This window comes from Lepus europaeus, chromosome 17 (genome assembly GCF_033115175.1).
Source record: "Lepus europaeus isolate LE1 chromosome 17, mLepTim1.pri, whole genome shotgun sequence".
NCBI classification, from domain to species: domain Eukaryota; kingdom Metazoa; phylum Chordata; class Mammalia; order Lagomorpha; family Leporidae; genus Lepus; species Lepus europaeus.
In genome coordinates, this window is record NC_084843.1 from 21,399,454 (window position 1) to 21,425,973 (window position 26,520).

Genomic DNA, 26,520 nt, shown 5'->3' on the forward strand with positions numbered 1-26,520 from the left:
CTTGGGAAAGGAAGAAGGGAGAAAGGAGTGATGCCTTGTTATAGGAGGTTTGAAGATAGCAAAACACAGCTCAGAGATATTTGCAGTTTGTCAGCTGGCAAATAGTTTGTTGGTGGAAGACTTATTCTCAAGTCTTCAAATTCCAAGTCACAGTCAATTTTGTCACATTCTTGTACATAGGCTCCTCTGATTACACCATCAGGAGAAGTATCCCATGTTTATACCAGGTGAGCTCTGTGGATCCTTGCTGGATTAAATAAGAACAATAGCCCCATTCCTGCCTTAGAAAGTTAGGAAACAAATTTCCCACCAACATGGGGAGGAAGCAATTTTGCTTTACAGCAAAGGAAAATGTATTGTTTCTAGGCGAGAGTCTGAGGACTAACAAACACAGGAATCTTTCAAACACCAGTTTCTCAGTTCTCATCATCTCTGGTAGTAAGCTTATTGTAGAAAAGCAATGTTGATATAACATCAGAATACTTTTGAACATTGTTGTTCCAAGATTGCAGGTATATTCCTAATGATAAAACTTTGCTGAAAATTGTGTCTGAAAACATCAGTTGAAAAGTCAACCTAGATCTTCTGTGCCAAGGTAACTGTACAGGTTGATGAAGAGCAGGCTCTGAACGTAGTAGACAGGAACATCTGCTTTGATACCTTTGGATCCTTAAAATCAGCTTAGTGGGGCATGGAGTTGGCAGGTGGTTAGGACACTCTCTGGGACAACCTGCATCCCGTATCAGTCCTGGCTCCACTTCTGAAACAGCTTCTTGCTAATGTGCACCATGGAAGGCAGCAGGTGATGGCTAAAGTATTGGGGACCTACCACCCACATAGGAGACCCAGAGTTGTAGGATCCTAGCTTTGGCTAAGCACAACCACAGCTGTTGCTAGGAGTTGAGGACTGGACCAGCAGGTGGAAGATGTTTCTGTGTCTATCTCTATCTACCTTCTATTTGCATTTCAAATAAAATACAAGTAACTTTAAAAAGAATAAATAAAATATTCTTCTTACAATTGATCTTCTGGACTGATTAAAAGAATAAAAAAAAAAAGGCTGATTCAACCCAAAGACCTCCCTACCATATTTCTTCTTGAAGATGATCAAAGGCTATTCTCTTGCAAACAGCATCACATCCCTTTCCCTAGCATCTGACCCTAATTTTTCTTCTTGTTACCAAACCAGTAACTAAGATTAAACCACAGCATACTCTGATTAGGGAGCTACTAGATCTCCTAAAGAATAAAATATGGAGGCTGGCATTGTGGCATAGCTAGTTAAGCCACTGCCAGCAATACCAGTATCCCTTATGGACTCCTGTTCAAGTGCTGGCTGCTCCACTTCTGATCCCACTCCTTGCTAATGCGCCTAGGAAAGCAGTCAAACATGGCCAAGTACCCTGCCTCCCTCATGGGAGACCAGGATGGAGTTCCAGGCTCTTGGCTTCAGCCTAACCTAGCCCTGGCTATAGTAGCTATTTGGGGAATGAACCAGTGGATCAAAGATCAAAGATCTCTATCTTTTACTCTTTCTCTGTAATTCTGCTTTTCAAATGAACAAATCCTTTTTTTAAAAAAGAAGATAAAATATGCTATACCCTAAAGTAGTATCTAAAACAAGACATTACATAACACAGTACAACAGAAGTATACTTGTGGGCCTAGGTTCTGAGGGTGCTGGTAGAAGAAGATGGGGCTTTCAAAGATAAAACCAAGTAAGGGATATTTTAATTGTATGGTATTCTCAAAATGGATACCATATTTAATGTCCTTAAAAAAAAAAAAAACAGGAACGATGAACTCAAGTACTGTTAGGTGAGTCACTATAAGCTTATGAAAATGATCATTAGTAATAAATGTAGCAGAAATGCTAGAATTGCAGTAGCAGGTTGTAGATGAATGGCTCAAACAATTTAGAGGAGTATATGTGTCAGAGTGGATAGAACAAGTAAGGCCAGACCAACAGATGGCTATGTTCTTTGGAAAGACTTGGAAGACTCTATTTGCAAAGCAACGATGAAAGGCTGAGAAGCCGTCATCACCTAAAGATATAAGTATGAAACTGGCCACATTTATAATAATAGTGTCATAGACCACAGAAATAGTATGAGTGAGTAATATAATTTAAGAATTTTGATAATGTGTGGCAAGAATGGTGTTCCAGAGGAGTCTGAGTACACACAGTGTATAAAAATTGTTAGCAGAATTCTGTACCTGTAGGGGAAGGCAGATTGTCAGGTAACCATAGTATCTATCAGTTTATACAGAAAAAAAAAAACAAAAAACAGAAAATAGAAAACAGAGGTGAATAATTAGTTCACTGAGTACAACTGTCACATGAAGAGTCACAGTTCCTTGCCCAGGTTTTAGATTGAAGCATCCCCTGTTCTTGAATTCTTTGAATGAAGGATAGTCTAGGCCTCCTGGAATAAGTATCACAACAGCATCATAGTATGCCTGTATAGCAAGGCTAACCCCAGAACTTCCCACAACAAGATTTACCACATTTACTCACTCAGATAACCGTACACCAAGCTAGTGGGGGATATCCAAGCATACAAAGACCTGCTAAACCCAACCCAAGCCCTACAGTCATTGCTTATAGTGCATAAGAAGAGCTATCTTATGGGAAACACTAACAATCTCAAGCTGATCCTTACTGCTAGTCAAGACAGAAAACACAAACAGAACAAGAGGAGGAGTTGCAGAAAGGAGTTGCTCATGCCTGTTTTTTTTTAAACAATGTGAATGATTTCAACAGTGGAGATTTATGTTATATCTCCATTTATCAACCAATCTGACTCCTTGCAGTGGTAATGTGTTATCTTTGCTAGATTAGATTATCACTCTCAAATAATGATAATCTCAGAATATGGCTGTGAATCAGGAAAATTCAACTTTTTCTACCCTTCAAAAGTAAACCCAGAAACTTCTTATCCATATGAAATTGTTAATAGGATTAACTTAGAGTCCTCCCTGAAGAGTATGTTAGCTCTACCCCTACCCCATCATAACACCTAGACCATGTGAGCATCCCCAGAATATTACTTCAGTTTGTTCTACTGATGATATTGTGCTATCATATGGGAGGCCCAAGAAGTGAAAATATATTGGCAATATTAATAATACATATGTACCTCAGAAAGAGAAGAATAAACTCTACATAAATTGAGGGTGTTGTATATCAATTGATATTATAGGAGTTATTATCTGGTGGTAGGCTAGGACATTCTTCCAATAAAGAGCACTTGTGATATCTCTGATCTTATTTTACAAAGAAGGAAGAAAAACAGCTTATAGGGCTCTTCAGGCTTTTGTAGGTGACATATACCACTCATGATAAGACTGCACCAGAACATATACCATGTGATCCCAAAGACTTCTGCCTATGAGGCAATCCCAAAGCCCCCAAAGCTGAGGAGCAAAGTCAGGCTGCAGTTCCAGCAGACATACTACTTAAACCACATGACTGAGCAGAATCTATGTTCCTGGAGGTGTCCAGAGCAGACATGATGCCATATGTGCTTCTTAACAAGCCCCACATGGAGATTCACAATGGATATTCCTAGAGTTACAGAGCAAGGCTATGCCAACCACAATGTGTAACTGTACACTTTTCTAAATGTGTATTACCAGGCCTTGGTTGAACTGAGATATTGTGAGATTGGTTCTGTGATGCAATGTGTATAGAAAGGAAGACCCAACACTAATTTGTGTGATGAAAGTAACATATCTAGGCGTGGGACTAGTTAAGCAGTGTGACCAGATGCTCTGGATCTTCATATCATTGCTCACATTGGTGCCAACAATCTCCGTGAGCTCACAGCCAGGACTACACTGGGAAGAGGCATTCTTTGACCAACTGAGAAGGGAAACTCTATAATGAACTGATACATAGGAAATGTTTAGCATAAAGGCAACAGATAGTGAAGACTCAAGAAATGCTGGCAGTTTATTGTTCATGCTGATTGTCTGGACCTTGAAGATTAGATCTCTCTTCTCACTTTAAAAATAATTTCTTTTATTCTAAGATTGGTTTTCTCAATGAATTGCTTCAGTTTCTTCTCTCACTAGTGTGTCAACACATGTTGCCCAAGGAACAAAGTACACGCTGCTGTTTGTGGCTAAAGGATACTGGTTGTGGCTAAATCAAGTTCTCCTAGGCCGTGTCATACACCAATCTACGTATTAGGGATCACATGAATTATTTTCATACTTTATTGGCGCAGCTTAACATTGGTTAGACTTTACATGTGTGGATAGTTTCCTGGCTTCCCTTATCTTTTTTTAAAAAAAAAAAACTTTATTAGCATTGTTACTATATTTCCTTCTCAAAAAATTAAAAATCAATTTTTGCATGAAAATATGTCACCTTTATATTCTGACTTGATTTTATTTTTTCTTATTTTTAACAACTGGCATCTAATCAAGTATTTTTTTCCCTCTGAGAGCCCACAGCTGGCTCTGGATTCCTGTTGTGGTTTGCTTAGCATTGATTGGTCTACCAGGGCTTTTAGAGAACTTTTGAACTGCATGATTGTTGATTTCAATTTTAAATGGTTTGCTCAGAGTTCCAGTTTTACCATGGAGTTGGAGAGCAAAATAGTTAAGACGCTGACAATGAAAATCCCTTTGAACTTTCTTTGTGGAAACTTTCTTAGACCAGCTAAAGTTAAGGGGCTGACAGATGATTTTGCTACATTTCCAGAGGCTTTAGTATTTATTTTTATACATCCACTCCCTCAGCTGCTTCTTCAGCTTATGAGCCTGTGGAGTTGTGAGCTCAAGTACACTTTCTATGTGCACATCCCCAGAGAGGCTCGATGGATATGTTGACTTCCTTGACAGAAACATCAGAAATTCCCCCAGGAGTTGGAAAAGCCAGAAGGCCGGGAAACTCTATACTTGGGAAGAAAACAATTGAACACATAGATTTGCACTTGTCACAGGTAATTTTTCTCAGGACAGAATTGTTCCCAGGGTATGCCGGAGAATGATGCCATCAGAAAGTTTTGCTGAATTCCTCCTCGTCAGTGGGTAAATAATTGGCCTGCACACACATATCTGTGATACTATATATAGAGAAATGGATCAGCCCAGCTTTTTATCCTGTTCTGAATTCTCACCAGATTTTGTTTTATTTTGTCTTTTTATTCTTGGTAAACATTTGACTTTCTTTCTATTTTTAGTTTGGATCGGGTTTTCTATTAATTCAAGAGTCTAAAGTAATTTTGGCAAAAAAAAAAAAGGTACAATCAGAGATCACAAGGAACTTGCATTAGACACTTAATACTTGATTGATAGACAGTACTTGATTAATCTGACAAATACTCATTGTGTACTTATAATATCTGACATGCTGTGCTGAACATAGAGAACACGAAGATCTACAACAGCCTATTTTGCCTTGAAGGAATTCACTGTCCAGAAACAGAAGCAATTAAACACACTTGTATAGTAGAGACAAGAGTTGAGGGAGTAAGTGCAGAGAACAAGTCATGGAGAGCTCAGGAAGGCTCTGAAAAGAAATTTTAATAAAGCTAAGACAACAGTTATTAGGAATGAGAGAGCAAAGTGGGGAGCAAGGAATGTTCTAGCTGAAGGTGAGGAACCCAGAAGTGAGGGAGGTTTTGACACATGGCAAACACTAGCCAGTTTACATGTTAAGATCTTTAGGGTTCATGGTATGAATGCAAGGGTTTGACGTGTACCAGGTGTGCTAGGCTCGGTGATTCAGACACTGGTAGGGTCTCTCTACACCTGAGTTAGAGAGCTGCAGTGCCCCCTCCCTTGCCCATGGAGCTTGCAGAGAATATGTTATCGCATAGATAATGTGATCAATAAATATGTTAATAAAATGCCTATGGTTCAACTCCATGCCTTTCTGGGAACACTGCTATTTGCCCCATTTGTCTAGCCTCCTTAGAAAGAGACTCTCGATATACATTAAGGAGTGTTTGAAAGGTTCCTGCAATGTCCACAACAATGTGTATGGTAAGAGTATGAGAAATACTGTTTTGTTTATTTTTAATAGATTACATAAATGGAATACAGTGGAAATCTCAGCATCTGTGGTCCAAAGACTCAAAATCAATGTTTGGTTCTACCTTCAGTTATAATTCAGATGAGAAAAGCACTTTTCACAGCTTTAGATGCCTTATTTATGAAGTAGTAATGTTAATAATAGCTATATCCCAAGAAGAGAGTTCAGGTCAAATGGGAGAATAGAAAGTACTATGTAAATGGTGGTTATTTTTCCTAATGACGTAATGTGAATTGGTTTTGAGGTTTGATACAGCTGTTTGAAATACAATCAGGACTTTCTGTGCAATGCTGCCTTCTTTGCATTTGTTAAATTAACTTTAACCATGAAAAGAAATATTGGAGAATGATAATGGATCAATGAAATTTGATTGCAAGATATCTGATCTAATCAATTTCATAGAGTATTGATGTCCACCACTCAAGGGACGGTGGGATGGATGCTCTTGCAAATATTGGTAAGACAACTTGCAGTATGTAATATTTTCCTGCTATATATGTTGAGCTTTCTGCAGTGATAAATGGATAGTTAGGTGTAAGGTGATGTCAATAGTGTTTTTGCAATAGAGGTACTGATAATACCTGATTATACTGATAATCAGCAGCAACAGTAATTATAATAGCACTAACAATAATATTATTTGAGTTCCTTCTTTACCCCAGTGTATCAATAATTTTATATTTAGGACCTGATTTAAGCTTTAAACTTTACTCATTTTGTAAATTACAAACCACGAATCAGAAAAGTGAAATGTACTGCATAATTTTACATAACTTATTAATGTTTGATGGAGTTTGAAGCCTGGACACTATGATGCCAGACCTTATGCTATCATCTAGTATATTATTACTGTCTGTTAACTATTTGCTTTGGGAAGGCTAAGGCATCTTGCTTGATATAATAATAGCGTTAGTGTGAAAACACGTAACCAATTATTTTGAATAGAAATAAGCCTATATTCTAGATGTTCCAAAACATATATACAGAATAACAGCCATAGAACAGTATGGGACTTTCAAGGTCATTCAGCCCATCCATATTTCTTTTAAACTTGATTCTGCAACATATTTGAGATCATAGCTAGTTTTTAAAAGGCAAGATCGGTATTTTTCATTGGAATGGATTAATATTGCTTTGTCTGAGCCGCATAGAAGGAAACTGACAAACCGTTACAGCTTTGATTCTAGCTTCACTTTATGATCTGCTGTGAATTTTTCTTTACTTGAACTTGGAGACGTAAACTCTCTACCCCTCCCCGATTTTTCGTAAACTCAGGTGAACTGAGGTTTTCTCACAGTAGAAAACATCACAAGTACAACATGTAATGCAACTTCAAACTCTGTTTCTGAGTCCCACAAGGCCACTCAGTGTTCTCTTCCTTATCATTCCAGCCAGAAATTGTGGACATGCATTTTGTGAATGTACTTCCTTTTGTATTACTGTTTTACTTTTAATCCTGTACATGTTACCTTTTACTCCCCTTTAGATCAAGGATCATCCTGAATTTCCTCGAATGGCAAAAAGCCTTAGTAGTGAAAACACTCAGAGAGCCAATTCCTCTGTGGAGTCCTCGGGCGTGTACATGGGTTTCCATCACTGCACCTCAGGATTCCAGACATGCAGGGAATGCACCCAGACCTTGACTCTGACTCAGCGGCTCTATAAACAAATTCTCCACCACTTCAAATAGCTGAGTTCTCAGCAGCCTGCAGCTCTTTGGTTGAACATGACAAGAAAAGCACATCTACGTGTTTGTGCAGTAGCTTTCTGACATGATGTGCACTCATTTATTTGTCCTGCAGAGCTGCTGGCTCTTCCTGACCTAAGACTGTCAGCCATCATGAAGCATATTATATATCTGTATTGTGGATTTAATAAGAGTTTTTGTTTGTTTTGCACAGAGAAATATGAAGCCACTTGAAAGCACTTCTGCTTGAAGCCTCTTTTAAAACCTGTCTTTGTTGGGTATAGGATATTGCTGTGCCCATGTTTATCTTTGTCTGTCTTTAGCAGAGCTCTTCTATTTTCATGATTTATTACAATAGCCTTAATTCATGATTCAGTACATTTATAATAACATTTTACATTAATGATCATTCATCACTCAAGTGTGGAGAGGTTGTTTTCTCTTTCTAGATTGTACTTTATCAAGTTAATATATCAGATAGCGTGATAATATTTCACCTTCAGATATATCTGGGCGAGAAGTTGTATTCACAGTTTGTCTTACTTAATTTTACTGAGACAAAAGGAAAAACTATATAACCAAGAAATATTAGGATTATTTGCTGTGTAATTATTTTCTGATTGCTAACCAAATTTACATAAAAGCTTTGAGAATAACAGCTAATTTAACTTAATACATAAAACAATCTTTTATAAAAACTCCTGAAATAACCTAAGTAATGGGAAGTAACAAACAGTTATTTGTTGAATTTGATTTATGTTTGGGTGCCTTTCCTTATTTTTTTATTTGTATATTTTCTGTAAGCATGTTAATGAAAGTTGTGGTTAGAAAGACTAGAGAAAAAAGCAAGGTAAATAGCAATCATTTTACATTTTGTACAAAATACCAAAATTAATAGAACATCAGTTATACCAAGTCTTCAACATACCAAGCTATGTTGTTCTATTCATGTTTAATTTTTTAAAATGTATTTATTTAATCAAAAGGCAAAGTTACAGAGTGATAGAATGAGACAAAGAGACAGAGACAGAGAGAGAGAGAAATCTTCCATTTTCTAGTTTATTCCTCAAATCATCAAAACAGCCAGTACTAGTACAGGCTGAAGCCATGAACCAGGAACTCTATCTAGGTCTCCTACATGGGTAGCAGGGGCCTAAGGGCTTGGGTAGTTATCCAGTGTTTTCCTGGGCACATTAGCATGAAGTTGGATTGGAAGCCGAGCAAGCAGGACTTGAACTGGCACTCTTGTATGGGAGTGATGATGTCCCAAGAGGTAGCTTAACCCATTCTACCAAAACACTGGCCCCTGTATATGTTTCTTAATTTGAAGGAACTTGGGCTTCTGTAAGTCTCTAAGACCTCTGAAATTGAATCTGCATTTTCTGCTGGTTTTTAAGAAGATTTAATTATTTATTTAAAAGTTGGAGTTACAGAGGCAGAGCAAGAGACAGATTGATCTTCCAAACACTGGTTTATTCCCATGAAGTCAGCTGGGGCTGGGCCAGGCCAAAGTGAAGAACCAGGAACTTCTTCCAGTTCTTCCACATGGGTAGCATGGGCCCAAGCATTCAGGCTATCTTCTGCTGCTTTTCTCAGCAGAAGATGGATTGGAAGTGGAGCAGGCAGGATCCTAACAAATGCACATACGGAATGCCAGCATTGCAGGTGGCAGCTTTACCCACTACACTACAGTGTGGCCCCTCCTGCTGGTTTATTTATATACATAAACAAATAGATATATTACCTTAAAATCTTGAGAGCACTCATATAATGACTTTAACACATTTAAAATGGAAGCAGTTTTATTTCCTTTAATTCCTGTTTAAGCCTTGAATCTTTTTATCTTTATTTCTATGTGGTAGGATATATTTATGCTATTTCTTTAAAAAACAATGCAAGGAGGAAAAATTATCCACAGAACATTAGGAAGGTAGGTGATTGGAGGGTATGAATAAAAAATAACCCAAACTCCCTTATCTGTCTTGGGAGAACTGGATTGTAAGGTACTGTGAAGCTTCATTTTTTCTAAATGGATCTTAAACTGTGAGAAGAAAGGGGTAAGGATACAAACATGAAATCAAGGTAGACTGCAGAGTTTACTTAGATCTCTGAATTGACTAAGTGAGGGGGATGGGTGTGGCTTTTGCTTATCAATAAGAACTAGGGCTGGAAGAATTATACCAGATTAGAAAATGAAGACAGGAGTTTCAGAACCATAGAAATAAGAGCTGGAGTATTTGCTTTGTGGTTGTTCTCTTAAGCTAGTTATATATTCTGGACATCAATTATTTATCGAGTGCATAGTTTGCAAATATTTTCTCCCATTCTGTTGGTTGCCTATTCACTTTTTCATTGTTTTCTTTGCTGTGCAGGAGTTTTTACGTTGTTGTAATCTCAATTGTCTGTTTTTGCTTTTATTACCTGTACTTTGGGGTCTTATCCAAGAAGTCTTTCCCTATGCCAATATCTTGCAGTATTTCCTCTATGTTTTGCTCTAGTAATTTTATGATAAAGGACATGAACAAGTGTTTTTCAAAGGATGAAATACAAATGTCTAACAAATACATAAAAAAGATGCTCAGGACCACTAGCCATCAGAGAAATGCAAATATAGACTACAGTGAGGTTTTACTTCACCCAATCATTGAAAAATCAAAAAAATAACAGATGCTGGTTAGGATGTGGAGAAAAAAGTGCCCTAGTACACTGTTGGTGGGAATGCGAGCTAGTAGAACTATTATGGAAGACAGAATGGAGATTTCTCAGAAGTCTGAAAACAGAGCTACTATGTGATGCAGCCATCCCACTCCTGGGAATATACCCCAAGGCAATGAAATCAGCATATGGAAGAGTTATATGTACCTCCATGTTTATAGCAGCTCAACTCACAATAGCTAATATATGGGATCAATCCAGATGTCCATCAACTGATGCCTGGGTAAAGAAAATATTGTATATAGCCATGATGGAATACTACTCAACCATAAGAAACAAAGCAATCCACAAAATAAATGCAACTGGTTACCATTATGCTTAGTGATATAAGTTAGGACAACAACAACAAAAAGAGAAACATCATGTTTTCTCTGATTGGAGTTATCTGATATATAGAGTCCAAAAAAACCTGTATAAGAGTGAAATTTACATATTATAATTTGATTGTCATTTCTTGTCTTTTACTATATTCATGTAGAACAGTGGCCTTTCTGCTTTTGACTTATTGAACAGTATATTTAAGGGAGTATTAGGCCTGTGATTATAAAATAAGTTGGAAGTATGTCATTACAGAGACCAATATGTGTAGTGGGTAAAGCCACCACCTACAAAATCAGCAAGCATCCCATGTGGATGACAGTTTGAGTCCTGGCAGCTCCACTTCTGATCCAGCTTCCTGCTAATGTGCCTGGGAAAGTAGCAGAGTACTTGGGACCCTGCACTCACATTGGAGACCCCAAAGAATCTCCTGGCTCTTAGCTTCAGCTGCTCTAGCTTTTTTTGGCCATTTTGAGAGTGAACCAGTGGATGGAAGATCTCTCTGTCTGTCTTTCAAATAAAATTTAAAATAACAAAAGAAAGTTTTTGATTGTAAAAGTTAAAGAAAACAAGGAAGAAAGGGAGAGGAGGGTGGGAGGGAAGTATCCTCATGTTACTAGAATTGTGTCTTTGAAATACATGAAATCTTTATTATATTAATTAAAATTTATTAAAAAGTGAGAACAATGGAACAGGCATGACACAGTTCTAAGAAGCAACAACATGGGCTAAGGTACCAGCTGCCACATGCAGGGCATGCTAACTTACCTACTGCATTTAAAGGACACATTGGGAGGTCTTATGCCTCGATTCTTTTCTCTACTGTTCTATTATGGACACTGAAAAGTCTTTCTAAAACAAGAAATTCAGACTGATTAAGAAATTAAATCTGCTGAAATGGAGGAAAGGGAATTTTTTTAATAAACATTAAAGGACAGGAATGACCTTTTGCAAGAAACCCTTTGTAGATGGGCGATCATTGTACCATTTGGAGAGAGACTCGATCTGAAGTTATACAACAAGCATCAGTGCAAATCCTCATCCCTCTTTATCTACAGTGAAAAGTGGAACACATGTTTGAGAGATGCCATCTCTTCTCCACGGGGATATATCTCCCTCCTGGAAGAAACTGCACCTGTAAATTAAGTGACAGTCTCAGCATGAGCACATGGGGTATTGAGATTTAAGGCCTCTTGTACTTTCAGCACATTTCTGTCACTGTTAAATGAATCATTAATTAAGATCATTATGTGAGAAGCAGATTGGCCCAAAACATTGAAAGTAGAAAGATAAATTTCAAGTTTGGGCACCGTTTCTGAGCATCTACATTATTCAGTTTCCTCATATGACAAATGAAGGTAAGAACAGGAGTATATTCAAGGTTTAATGAGATGGTAGATGTCACAGGACTTCATAACATTTGTTACAAATATCTATTATTCAAATTTGCCCTTGAGATTTTCAAGGTGCAGAAATCATTTAGAGGGTAAGTTTGCTCTAAGTAAATAGATCAAGGTTCAAATGGGACATGGTGGAACTCTCCATTGGCCATTCATTCAAAAGAATAGCTCAGGATATTAAAGTTCCTAGCACTAGTGTTAGGCCAATCAGAAAATTGCAGGGGCTTGAAACCTGCCCAGTATGCAATTAATTTATTATTATTCTTTTTGTAGCTTCTATGGGCCAAAGGATCAGATAGCATGTGGGAGATGATGATGATGCCAGAGATGCACCTGTAGCTCCCAGAGCCTGGCCATGGAGAACCAATCCATTCTCATGACTTAGTGTCTTAGGAGAAGAAAACAGTTTAGCTTATTTAGGGAATAAATCAGTAATATCAAAATAAATGATTGCCTCCATTCCTACCTCTGAGCAGGAGCAAATAATGGAAAGTGTTCTGGTCACAGAGGCAGAACATGTGGTTTGCAAGGTGATGGTACCACCAGTTCCTTTCATGAGCTTTGTTAATGCCACTGTCTTCTCTCTTTCCCAAACTACAAATACTATTGAAATGCATATTTTCAGGGGCTGGGATTGTTGCAAAATGGGTAACGACATCACTTATGATGCTGGCATCCCATGGGGATCCTGGTTCATGTCCCGACTGCTCCACCACCACCAATCCAGCTCCTTGCTAATGACCTGGGAAAAGCAGCAGAAATGTCACAAGTGTTTTGGCCTCTGGTTCGTTTACTCCCCAGTAGATGAAAGATAGCAGTCACTCTCACTGTCTCAATCTCTCCCTCTCTCTCTATAACTCTTAGGAAAGGAAAGGGAAGGGAAGGGAGGAAGGAGATGTATACTTTCCTGGCATTGGCAATATTATTCTTGGAGAATCATTCCAGTCCATTTCTCCATTTATGAGACTTGATGCCATATTCTCAAAATCCTCACTTAACAAAAATTTGAGTAGATAATGCAAAGAAAGAGGATTTTGCCTTGGGGTAATGTGATGCTAAAGAAAGATAGTGGGCTTTACAAACAGAAACAAATTGATTTAAATCTTACTCAAATACTTGCATGGCAAATTATTCTAAGAGATTTTGTTTAGCATTCTGTTCCTCTATTTCTGAAAAAGTGAAATCTCAGTTTTATCATCTGTCTGATAGGCATCCTTTATACTTTTAAAGTCCTATTGTCACTTATATAAGAAGTTTTTTAGTTTCTTATCAATTGCACAAAAGCACAGAGTTTTTCATTTAGTTTATTAGTAGATTCTTATAGTTTAAAAATGTTTATTTGAAAGAGTTCCAGAGAGATATCTATCTATCTATCTATATCTATATCTACATTTATATCTATATCTGTATCTGTATCTGTATCTGTATCTATATATCTTCCATCTGCTAGTTCACTTCCCAGATGGCAGCAATGAACAGGACTGGGCTAGGCTGACACCAGGAGCTTCATCAAGGATTCCCACATGAGAAACAGGGGATCAAACACTTGGATAACCCTTTGCTGCTTTTTCCAGCCTATTCGCGGGGAGTTGCATTGGAAGCAGAGCAGCTGGACCACAAACTGGCACCCATATGTGATGCTGGTGTTGCAGGCGACTGCTTTACCACTATACCACATGCAGGCCCCTATTTTCTGGATTTATGAAATGAACAAAGCATAGGGAATCTGTTATAGCTATGAGTTTATTTTTTGTTAATTTTACTATTTATATAAAGGGAATATATTTCATGTTTTTCATATATACAGTTTTTAGAGCATGAAGATATTTCCCACCCTACCCTTCCTTGTTTCCACCCTCCCTCCTCCTACCTTTCTTATTTTTCTTATAATTCTTGAAATGTTATACTTTCAATTTACTTCATAATCACAAACTTTATCATCCACTAAATAAAGAATTCAAGAAGTAGTAAGTAGAAAACCCACTGTTCCTTAGGAGTGTAGACAAGAGCTATAAACAATAATCAAATCTCAAAATGATAATTTTACAAATATACATAATGTATTTTTATACTTTTATATTAGTTGCCACAAATCAGAAAAAACGTATTTGTCTTTTTGGGAATGTCTTATTATACTAAGTATAATCGTCTCCAGTTGTATTTATTTTGTTGCAAAAGACAGAATTCTATTCTTTTTTATGGCTGAGTAGCATTTCATCATATATACATACCACATTTTCTTTATCCAGTGATTAATCGATGAATATCTGTGGTTGATTCCATATCTTAGATATTGTGAATTGAGCTGCTGTAAAATGGGGCTACAGATAACTCTTACAATATGCTGATCTCATTTCCATTGAATAGAATTCCACGAGTGGGATGGATGGATCATACTGTAGCTCTGTTTTCAGATTTCTGAGGAATCTCCCTACTGTCTGCCATGATGGTTGCCCTAGGTTACATTCCCACACAGAGTGAATTAGGGTACCTTTTACTCTGCATCCTCAGACCAGCACATTTTTTTTTAATGGGAGTGGGGGGAAGTAGGAAGGGATGGTACCCATTCTACCTGGGGTGAAGTGAAATCTCACTGTGATTTTTATTTGTATTTCCCTGATGGTAGTGACCCTAAGCATCTTTTCATGTCTCTGTTGGCCATTTGTATTTCATTGTTTGAAAAATGAGTGTTTGTATGCTTACCCCACTTGGTAACTAGATTGTTTGTTTAGTGATTGATTTCCTTGAGTTCCTTATATATTCTGGATGTTAATATTTTATCACATGTGTGGTTTGCAAATATTTTCTCTGTTCTGTTGATTACCTCTTCACTTTGTTTATCGTTTCCTTTGCTGTTCAGAAGATTTTAGCTTGATATAATCCCAGTTGTCTGTTTTTGCTTCTATTGTTTGTGGTTTTGGGGTCTTATCCAAGAAGTCCTTGCATATGTCAACATCTTGCAATATTTTCCTTTTATTTTCCCATAGTAATTTGATGGTTTCAGGTCTTGAGTTTAGAACCTTGATTGATTATGAGTTGATATTTTATAGGGTGTAATGTCGGGGTCATGTTGCATATTTCTGCATGTGAAGATCTTATTTTCCCAGCACCATTGTTGAAGGGACTGTCCTTTCTCCAGGGAATACTTTTAGCTTGTTAACCAAATTTGAGTAGATTGTAGGTATGTGGATTAATCTGAAGTTTCTAATCTGTTCCATTGTTCTACATATCTATTTTTATGTCATTACTGGGCTTTTTGATTATAACTGCCTGTAATATATTTTGAAATTTGGAATTATGATGCCCTCAGTTTTATTTTTATTGTTGAAGATTGGTTTAGCTACTTGGGTCTATTTTTGTTTTCATATGAATTTTAGGGCCATTTTTTCTAGATCTGAGAGAATGTTCTTGACATTTTGATTGGGAGCTCATTGAATCAATAAATTGCTTTTGGTAGTATGGACACTAAAACAATATTAATTCTTCCAAGTCATGAACATGGGAGATTTTTCCATTCTTTGTGCCTTGTATTACTTTCCTTCATTTTTAAAATTTTCATCATAGAAATATTTTATGTCCTTGGTTAGATTAATCCCAATGTAATTAAAATTTTTTAGCAACTGTGAATAGGACTGATCTTACAAATTCTTTTTCAACCATGGTATTGCTTGTGTATAACTAGGTTATTGAGCTTTGTGTATTGACTTTTTTAACCAAAGTCTCTTATAAGTTTCCATCGTTTGTTAGTGGAGTTTTTGGATTCCCATATACATAAAATCATGTCACCTGCAAACAGGGATAATTTGACATCCTTCTTTCTAATTTGCATGCCTTTGATTTCTTTTTCTTCTCTGATGGCTCTGGCTAAAACTTTCAAGACTATCTTTAATGTGTTGTACTATGCGAATTAATGGTAAAACTAGTATTCAAACAGTACTTTATACTTCATTTGTCTGTGTGGTTGCAAACTGTTTAACTCTTTACTTGGTATATGCAAAGTTGATCTTCTGTATATAAAGATAATTAAAATGAATCTTAATGAAGAATGGGATGGGAGAGGGAGTAAGAGATGGGATCGTTTGCTGGTAGGAGGCAGGTTATTGGGGGGGGGGGTGTGGAACAGCTATAATCCAAAAGTTGTACTTTCAAAATTTGTATTTATTAAATAAACAGTAAAAAAAAAGCACAATACCTAAAAACAAACAAAACAAAACAAACTTCCAGGGATAGTAATGGTAAGTGGATATTCTTGTTTGGTTCAAGATCATAGTGGAAATGCTTTCAGCTTTTCCCCAGTCAACATGATGCTGGCTATGTGTTTTTATTTGTATTGATGTATATCGCTTACATACTCATTTGCTTAGAGTTTTTATCATGAAAGGATGTTGTATTTTATCAAATCCATCTATTAAGATAATCATATGGACTTATTCAAGTTGTTAATGTTATGTATCACATTTATTGACTTTCTTTTATGTTGAACCATCCCCGAATACCAGGGATAAATCCTACTTGGACGTGATGGATGATCTTTTTGATGTTTTGTTTGATTTGATTATCCAGTATTTTGCTGGTGATTTTTGCATCCATGTTCATCAGGGATATTGGTCTGTAGTTCTCTTTCTCTGTTGTATCTTTTTCTGCTTTTGGAGTTAAGGTGATGCTAGCCTGTTAGAAGGAGTTTGGGAGCATCCCCTCCCATTTAGTTGTTAGGAGAGTCTTTATTACTGATTGATTCGCCATCTTGGTTATTGGTCTATTTAGGTTTTATATGACTTCATGACACAGTTTTAGTAAATTGTATGGGTTCAGAAATCTATCTATTTCTTCTAGATTTCCAATTTGTTATATATCTGTAATAATTACTAGTGATTATTTTTATTTCTGTTGTATCTGTTGTAACATCTCCTTATTCATCACTGATTTTATTAATTGATTTTGATCTTTTTTTTGATTAGTTGGCCCAAAGGCTTATACATTTTTTTTGAAAAAAGAACTTTGATTTCACTGATCTTTTGAATCATGTTGAATTTAAATTTTATGTATTTCTTCTCTGAATCTCAGTGCTTCTTTCCTCCTACTAATTTGTGTATCAATCTTATTTTTCTAAGTCCTTCAGATGTATTGTTAGATCATTTATTTGATGTCTTTCCATTTCTTGATTGCTTTAATTTTCTCTTACAGCTATTTTTCCTGTATCCCACAGGTTTTAATATATTGTATTCTCATCATTTGTTTCCAGGATTTTCTATTTTTCCTTTTTGATTTCTTTGATGACCTCCTGTTCATTCAAGAGCATGTTGTTCAGTCTCCATGTGTTCACATACTTTCCACAGTTCCTTAAGTTGTTAATTTCCAGCTTCATTCTATTGAGTCAGAAAATATGTATGGTAAAATTTCAATTTTTTGAATCTGTGGAGGCATGTTTAATGGATAAGCATATATACTGATAAAAAGAATGTGTATTAGACAACTGTGGGATAAAATGTTCTGTAGATATCAATTAGATCCTTTTGGTCAATAACATAGATTAGTTCTCTTTTTTATCTGTTGATTTTTGTCTAATTGATCTTTCCATTGATGAAAGTAGTTGTTGAAGTTTCCTATTATTATTGTGTTGGAGCCTTTGTCTCTCTGTAGATCCATGAACATTTGGGGATTTTAAAATTATTTTAAAATAGTTTTAAAAGATTTATTTACCTATTTGAAAGGCAGATTTACAAAAAGAGAGAGACAGAGAAAGAGAGAGATCTTCCATCCACTGGTTCACTCCCCAAATGACCACACTGGCTCGAGACTGACTGATCTGAATCCAGGAGTCAGAATCTTCTTTATGATCTCCCACATGGGTGACTGAGCCATCTTCCAATGTTTTCTCAAGCACATTATCAGGGAGCTGGATCAGAAGTGGAGCAGCCAAGATGTCAAGGGCCCATAAGGGATGCCAGCCCTGCAGGTGGCAATTTTACCTGTTATGTCACAGTTCTGGCCCCAACATTTGTTTTAAAAAGCATGTAAGCTAGCATTGGGTGCATATACATTCAGTATAGTCACATGAATTGATCCCTTAATCATTACATAATGGCTTACTTTGTCTCTTTTAATAGCTTTGGTATTAAATTTTTAACAGTTTTTATATTAAAGTCTACTTTGTCTGATATTTGCATAGCTACTCTTCATTTTTTATTTCCATTTTCATGGGGTATCTTTTTTCTTCATTTCACTTTCAGCCTGTGTGCATCTTTGTTGTTGAGGTGCATTTCTTGTAGGCAGGATATAGATAGGTCCTGTTTTTTATATGTTTAGCCAGTCTGTATCTTTTAATTGGAGGATTTAGGCCATTTACATTCAAGGTTATTATTGGTATATGATGATTTGGTCCTGCCTTTTTGGGTACATATTCCTATTCATGTTTTGAATTCCCATTGTTGTTTTACTAGGTGGCTTCCCACCTTCATATTCTTTTAAGGTGCTGCTTATCTTCCTCTGCTTCTTTATAGCACATCCTTAAGTATCATTTGTAATGCTGGTTGGATGGTGACAAATTCTTTAAATTTCTATTTTGAAAGGTCTTTGTTTCACCTTCACTTATAAATGAGAGCATTACTAGGCATAGTATTTTTGGTTGACACGTTTTAGAGTTTTTTTTTTTTTTTTTTTTTTCCTTTTCGTTTAGGACTTGCACATGTTGCTGCATTCTGTCCTGGCCTATAGGGTTTCTAATGAGAAATTTGAAGTGAACTTAATGGGAAACCATTTGTAAATAATTGATATTTCTCTTATGTGCATGGTAGAATATTTTCTTCATATTTTACTTTAAAAGTTTTACTGTAATGTATCAAGGTGAAGATATTCTATAATCATGTCTATTAGGAATTCTATGAGCTTCCTGTTCTTGCATGTCCTTATCTTCTTCTAAACTAGGGAAGTTTTCTGAATAGGCCTTCTAATTCTTTCTTTCTTTCTACACTTTGAGGAACTCCTAAGACATTTACATGTGTTCGCTTGATGGTATCTCATAAATATCAAACACTATTTTCAGTATTTCTTTTTCTTTTTTTTTTTGTCTAAGATATTTCCTAAGATTTGTCTTCTAGGTTGGATATTATTTCCTCTACCTCACTATGTTGGTAAGGCTTTCCACTGTACTTTTATTTAATAAATAGCATTGTTCACTTCTCTATTTTGCATGCTTGCTTTAGTTATTTTTTAGATTTTCTCATTTTAATTACTTCTTAACAGATTCAATGTGCTTTGTATGTACAATTTGAAGAACATAATGATATCCCTTCCTTCTTTCCTCTCTCTTTCCACCTCTGTCCCTCCCACCTTCTTTACTTCTCCCCCTTTTTTTTAGTTTCTGAGACAACATATTTTAAAATTATATTACAGCAAAAATGCTTAATATTTCACTGATAAAGAAGTTTAGCAAATTAAAAGTAAAAAGACCTTAGTTTAGTGGGAATAATGACAATGGCTATAAATGATAATTGAATGAAAAATGGCCATTTCACCCATATATAATAAAATTTAAAGTAACCACCAAGCATTAAACTATAGTAGTATAACATTCTTAATCATTGGTTTAACAAAGGTATTAAAGTCTTACAAAACTATCTTTGTAGTAAAGCTGATAAAAACAGACATTTCTTTCTGTTGTCTTTCATTTTATTTTTATTTTAGCTCCCACATATAAAGGAGAATATATCTCTACTTATTTTTCTGGGTCCAGCTCATTTCACTCAACATGATGTCCTCTAGTTTTGTCTATTTTTCTGAAAGTGGTAGAATTTCATTTTTTATAGCTTAATAATATTCTGCTGTGTATATCTACCACATTTTCTTCATGCATCCATCTGAATATGGACACCTTGGGTGGTTCTAGATTTTGACTGTTGTAGATAGTACTGCTATAAACATGGTGATAAAGGTAATATTTCAGTTTGATTTTTATTCAATATCTCTATCTTACAGCAGAATTTATCCTCCATGTCATGTATGGATTTGTTCAACTCATGTATGTACTTCTCAGTGTTTTTGAGTAATCTTATGATTATTTTTAATTTATTTTCAGGCATTTCATAAATCCCTTCATCTTCACATACTAATATTGAAGTGTAGCTGTGTTCCTTTTTGGAAGTCAGTTGTCTTCCTTGCTCTTGTTTATTGTATTTCTACTTTTTTTAGGCATTTATAGAAATACTTGTTGGTTTCTCCTCTGATGGGTTTGTTCTTTGAAATGTACTTCTATGCCTAGTGGAATGCCTGTTTATTCAGTGGGTATCCAGAAGTGTGTGCTGTGTAAGGCCAGGGAACTCCAGCCATTGCTGGAGGCTGAGTCAAGAATCCAGAGTGTGGGTGTGGTAGGCTTCCCCTATCATCAGCTGGGAGGAGTTTATCATCATATCATCTGTTGTGTTCACTGTTTCAGCCCCTCTTTGCAAAGGCAAACCAACTGCCCAGGGTGAGCCTACAGTGCTTGCATTCTCCACTCATTTAGGTGCATGAACCACACAAAGTTTCTACGTGCTATCCAGTACAAGCAGGGTGCCCTCTGGGATCATCCTCTGTAGCACTCAGATAACTCTGAGCCTCTGCAGCTGGATTGGTGATTGCGCCAAAACCCAGCCACACTGCACACCCTATTACAATCACAGGAGTCCCATAGTTACAAGGTGCAGGGCTCCCAGAGATTGTGGGAGGAGTGGATCCACTCTATGCACCATGAGCTTCCCCATGCACAGAGAGAGCTACTCCGTTTTTGGCATCAGCTGCCTGTTCCACAAATGTTGTTTTGTAAACAAGTGAGTCTGGTGCCTTGATGGGGTGATGGCAGGGGTGCAATGTGCCTTCATTTCACAAGCCTAAGTGGATACCTTACCCCTCAACAACTCTCCAAGCCAGACTCAAGTCAGTGAGGACCAAAGGTTTATTCTGATGAAATCCCCCAGTGGCTCATGGGCCACAGCAGCCACCACTCACCTTTACTAAGAGGGTGCTTCCTCCCTGCTGGTGTTTGAGTGCCTTGGTGGGGATAGTGAAGAGTAGTGGGCACGTTGCCCTCCACCAGTGCTTCAGTCCATACTCAAAACCAGTGGAGATTGTGAGATTCTCCCTCAGTCAGTATCACCTGTGGCATGAGAGATGCTGCAGGTTCCTCTTGCCTCACTCTGAGAAGATGGCAAGCCCACCAGCCACCCACCAGATGTGGGAGTTTCTGGTGTGTCCCCCTAGCTGCTACATGATTGTATCATTGCTGCTGCTGCATGGGGTCTCTTTTTTTTCCCATAGATCTTCCACTGCAAACTGCTCTATAACTGTCCTCTGGGAACACAGTTCCTCCCCTGTTCTTCTGGTATCTTCCCATGGTCGAAATTGGAATGTCTCTTCCCTATTCAACCAGCTTGGATATTCCCTAAAACTTCTTATAGCAGTCATTTATTTACGTGAGAAAGGGAGATATTTCATTGTGAGGTCTAATGTCTTTTTGAATTTAAAGAGAAATTAAGTGAGTTAAGTTTAGAAGTGAGCAAGAACCAGTAGGTAAGAGTAAAAAGGGAGATTAGCAATGGAGATTAACTTTTTTTTTTCCTTCTGCAATGTGATCTTGGGCCAAACATGTAACTACAGTGTCCCTCAGTTTCCTTCCTCATAAAATGATATAGCTGAATAGAAGACTTTGTGCAATTTGGGCATATTATAAAATTTATGATTTTAGAATGTTTATCCCTCAAAGGGTGAATAGATGGGAGGCTCATTTCCAATAATTATGAATTATTGACCATTGTCCAGTCTCACTGCTCTTTTCTCACACAAAGCATTTTAATGGCCAACATGTCCTGTCTCTCTACTGAATGGGTCATGCAAGGAGGACCTTATCTCTCCTCCTCCTCAGCAGCCCATGTTCTACTGAACCCCTTCTCAGGGAGTAGATTTGTTTGTGGTTTTTCTCTCAACTGTGGTTAATCATGCATAGTAATTCTAGTGGACAGAAAGAGTAAAAATGTTTTCTATCATCCATAATGCCAAACTAAATTTAAACTGCAACATGACCAATTTTCTAGGATATTGGCTCAAAAGCTGTAGGAGCTAATGAGGAAGATTTTTACTGTATAACCAAATATGTTTCCTACTTTTTGTCAGTACTTGTCAATTGTAAAGTTGGTAATTTTTCTTCCAGAGAGAAGAGAGTCATGAGCAGTGGAAGGTGAGAAGATATCCACCTGTTCAGGGTAAGTTGAAATTTGAGTGCACCGCTATGTGTGGTAACAGTGTTTTTTCATGATCTGTTCACTTGCTCAGGGCTGCATGTAGAGAAAGTCTAGCTAGCAGGAAAGAACATCTCAGCATACAAGAGGTGCTAAGCAACTCACAGGCAAAGAATGAAGATGGATCTTAGCTAGACAGATAGAGAGAAAGACAGCAACATTGAGATCCAGTTCGGGTGCCATCATGCGAGCTCCTATACCACACTGGACTGGTACTATAAAGGTGATAACATAATTGAAATTGAATTTCTGTCACTTGAAACAAATGCAAAAGAATCCCAAATAACCACACATTGAAATAAGTCATTTCTTAAAATAGTATTCAAAATGCAAATATATCCAAAACTTGTGCTGACCCAGATAACCTGAAATTTCTGCCCAGCTCCTCGCTCAGCTTGAGGACAGTTTACAAGGGTTCTTCCTGACTAGAAGCCCCTGACCCCATTTCTTTAGAATACTTGCCATAGGAAATGTGTAATTATAAATTCTTTCTCTGGGCCTTGGAGATGGAAATCCAGTAATGTATTCCACACAGGAGCTGGGGGGGGGGGGCATCATTTTGAAGTAGAATAATGAAGATATCTCTTGTCTCTTAGTCTCTGTGAGGGGGTAGAAGTCTAATCCCTGTATGTGCCAATTGACACTTGTGGCCTAATCACACTGCCCAACTTCCCCCTTAGAACTCTCTACTTTTTCAGTAAAAACTCAGATCTTAGGTCCTTAAAACCCGTTGTACTATTTTTTGTAACATAACTGAGGTCAGTGTCTCTTTCTTGTTGCATCAGTCTTGAAAACAGCAGCTCCTTCTCTCTGTGGTTTCCCTTTCCATGGTTTCAGTTACTTCCTGTCAACTGTGGTTCAAACATGTTGTGACAGGCCGGCGCTGCAGCTCAATAGGCTAATCCTCTACCTGTGGCGCTGGCACCCCAGGTTCTAGTCCCGGTTGGGGTGCCAGATTCTGTCCCGGTTGCTCCTCTTCCAGGCCAGCTCTCTGCTGTGGCCGAGGAGTGCAGTGGAGGATGGCCCAAGTGCTTGGGCCTTGCACCCGCATGGGAGACCAGGAGAAGCACCTGGCTCCTGGATTCGGATCAGCGCGGTGCGACAGCCACAGTGTGCTGGCCGCAGCAGCCGTTAGAAGGTAAACCAATGGAAAAAGGAAGACCTTTCTCTCTGTCTCTCTCTCTCTCAGTGTCCACTCTGCCTGTCAAAAAAAAAAAAAATGTTGTGACAATGCTCAGATAAATGATGTTTTAAATTCTAAGTAGCATGAAAAATCTTTACACAGACCTGTGCCATCACTCTTGAGACCTATGTGAATTATCCGCTTTTTCACTCTCCACCCTTAGTCGCTTAGCAGTCTTCATACTTCCAAGATACTTGAACCAGCTCTTTAGGTGATTGTTATCTCAAGCTGCTCAATGACACACACACCCCCACCCCAACCTGTATAGATATACTTTCTTCCCCAGTCAAGGGAGGAATTGAAGAAGCCCAATAGCCGTTTGTTCTTGTTCTCATGTGGAGGATGATGGCTTGCCAGGACTGACAGGCTAACTCTTCTTCAAATAGAGATAGTTTCAAGGTGTAATGTGCACAGTAGATATTTAGTTAATCATTAGCAAGTCATAAAGGCAAAGGCTATTTCCATTTTATGGAATGAGTGGTTTAGGATCACTGCTGCTTATTTGTCACAATAGTTAGAACATTTCTTGGGATGAGAGCATCCCATATCAGAGTGGGTTTGAGTCCTGGTTCTGCTTCAATTCCAACTTCCTGCTACTGCACAGCCTGGGAGGCAGCAAGTGGTGGCTCAAGTAGTTGAGCTCCTGCCCATCCACATAGGAGACCTGAATCAGTTTATGTCTCTTGGCTTCAGCTTGGTCTGACCCCACCTGCTGCAATAAATCGAGGACTGAATCAATATATGGAAGAGCTCTCTCTTTTTCTCACATTTTCTCTGCCTCAAATAAATAAATAAATGAAAATATAAATAGAATGAAAGAACAGCTTTTTTTTTCAGGCCAGGGGAATATAAAGAACATATACTTTCAATTCCTCAATGGAATCTTACTCAGATGCTATTGCTTCAATATACTAGCTATGTGTTTAGGACAACTTATTTAGTCCTTATTTAATCTCCCTGAACCTCAGTTTCATTTCTTAGAACCTGAGATAGTAACAATCTAGAAGTATTATTAGAAGGATTTCCCATTTCCATGATTAGACCAGAACTGAGATGTAATTGAATTCTGATGATCCACTTACTCAGTGTGACAATTTCCTTTTGCAGCATAAGGTCATGAGATTTTACCCTGTTATCATCATAATATATTTATATCTGCAGGAGAAGATTAATTCTATATTTTCAGCAAAATTAAAGTGTGCCTAACAAAAATTCTATTTGGAAATACATCCCTGAAAATAAGTCAAATTGTTTAGAGCAAGGCTTCTTGCATTGTGGGTTAAAATACTTTCAGAAGAATCCCTAATTAATACCGTTGTGTCATTTATCCTTTATAATTTACAACCTTAAAAACACATAAAGTGTTGAAACTGCATAAAACTAAAACATTTATATACAAAAACAATCAACAAAATAAAAAGGCAACCTAAAGAGTGAGAGTACTTGAATATCATATATCTAATAAAAGCTAAAATCCCAAATTCTCATGTAAGGAATTCATGCCACTCAATAACCTAATTAAAAATAGTAGAGATTGAGTATTTGCTTCAGTATTTGGTGTTGCTTTGGATGCCCACATCTCATATCAGAATAACCAGGTTCAGGCTGGCACCACGGCTCACTAGGCTAATCCTCTGCCTGCGGCGCTGGCACCCTGGGTTCTTGTCCCCATTGGGGCGCTGGATTCTGTCCCGGTTGCTCTCTTCCAGTCCAGCTCTCTGCAGTGGCCCGGGAAGGCAGTTGGAGGATGGCCCAAGTGCTTGGGTCCTACACCCACACAGGAGACCAGGAGGAAGCACCTGGCCCTTGGTTTCGGATCGGCGCAGTGTACTGGCTGTAGCGGTATTTGGGGGGGTGGGGGTTGTGAACCAACGGAAGGAAGACACCTCTCTCTCTCTCTCTCACTGTCTAACTCTGTCAAAAAAAAAAAAAAAAGAATAACCAGGTTCAAATCACAGCTTCCTCCTAATACATACTTTCAGAGGCAGAAGATGATGGCTCGACTTACTTGGATCCCTGGAAGACTCAGAATGAGTTCCAGGATGCTAGCTTAACCTCGCCCAGAACCAGCCATTGCAGACACTGCGGGACTGAACCAGCAGATCTATTTATTTCTCTCTGCATATCAAATAAAAGATTAGATGAAATAAAAATGAACAAAGGTCTTAAATATATTTTCCAAAGAGCCAATGGAAACATGAAATTATGCTTAAAATTACTAATCATCATGGAAATACAAATCAAAACAGTGGTGAGATGTCACTCCATACCCATTAGCTATTATCGCAATGCACAATACATAAAAAGCTTTGGCTAGGATGTTGGCTGGAATGTAAATGAATACAGCCATTATCGAAAACAGTATAAAGATTGCCCATCTCCAAATTTAAAAATAGAGCTATCATGTGATCCAGTCATCCCACTACTGGGCATATAGTCAAAGGAAATGACATCAGTATCTGGAGGAGATAATTTCATTACTGTGATTACTGCAGTATTATGCATAAGAACCAAGCTATAGCAATGACTTGAGTGTCCACAGACAGATAAATGGATAAAGAAAATGTCACAAACCCCCACACACATAATGGGATAATATTCTGCCATTAAATACAAGACAGCTCCATTTGCAAGATCCTGCCTGAATCCTGAGGATATTACATGAAACCCAAGCCAGACATAGAATAACAAATACTGTATGATCTCACTTATAGGTAGAGCATGAAAAAGTTGAACTCATAAGCAAAAAGTTGAAAAGTGCTTATTAGGGGTGGTTGTGCCTATGGAGTAATGTTGGTCAAAATTTATAGACTTTTGGTTACATGAACAAGTTCTACATATGTAAAGTGCAACAGAGATGGTGATGGCTCTGTTTATTTGCTTGTATAAATCAATACATTGTG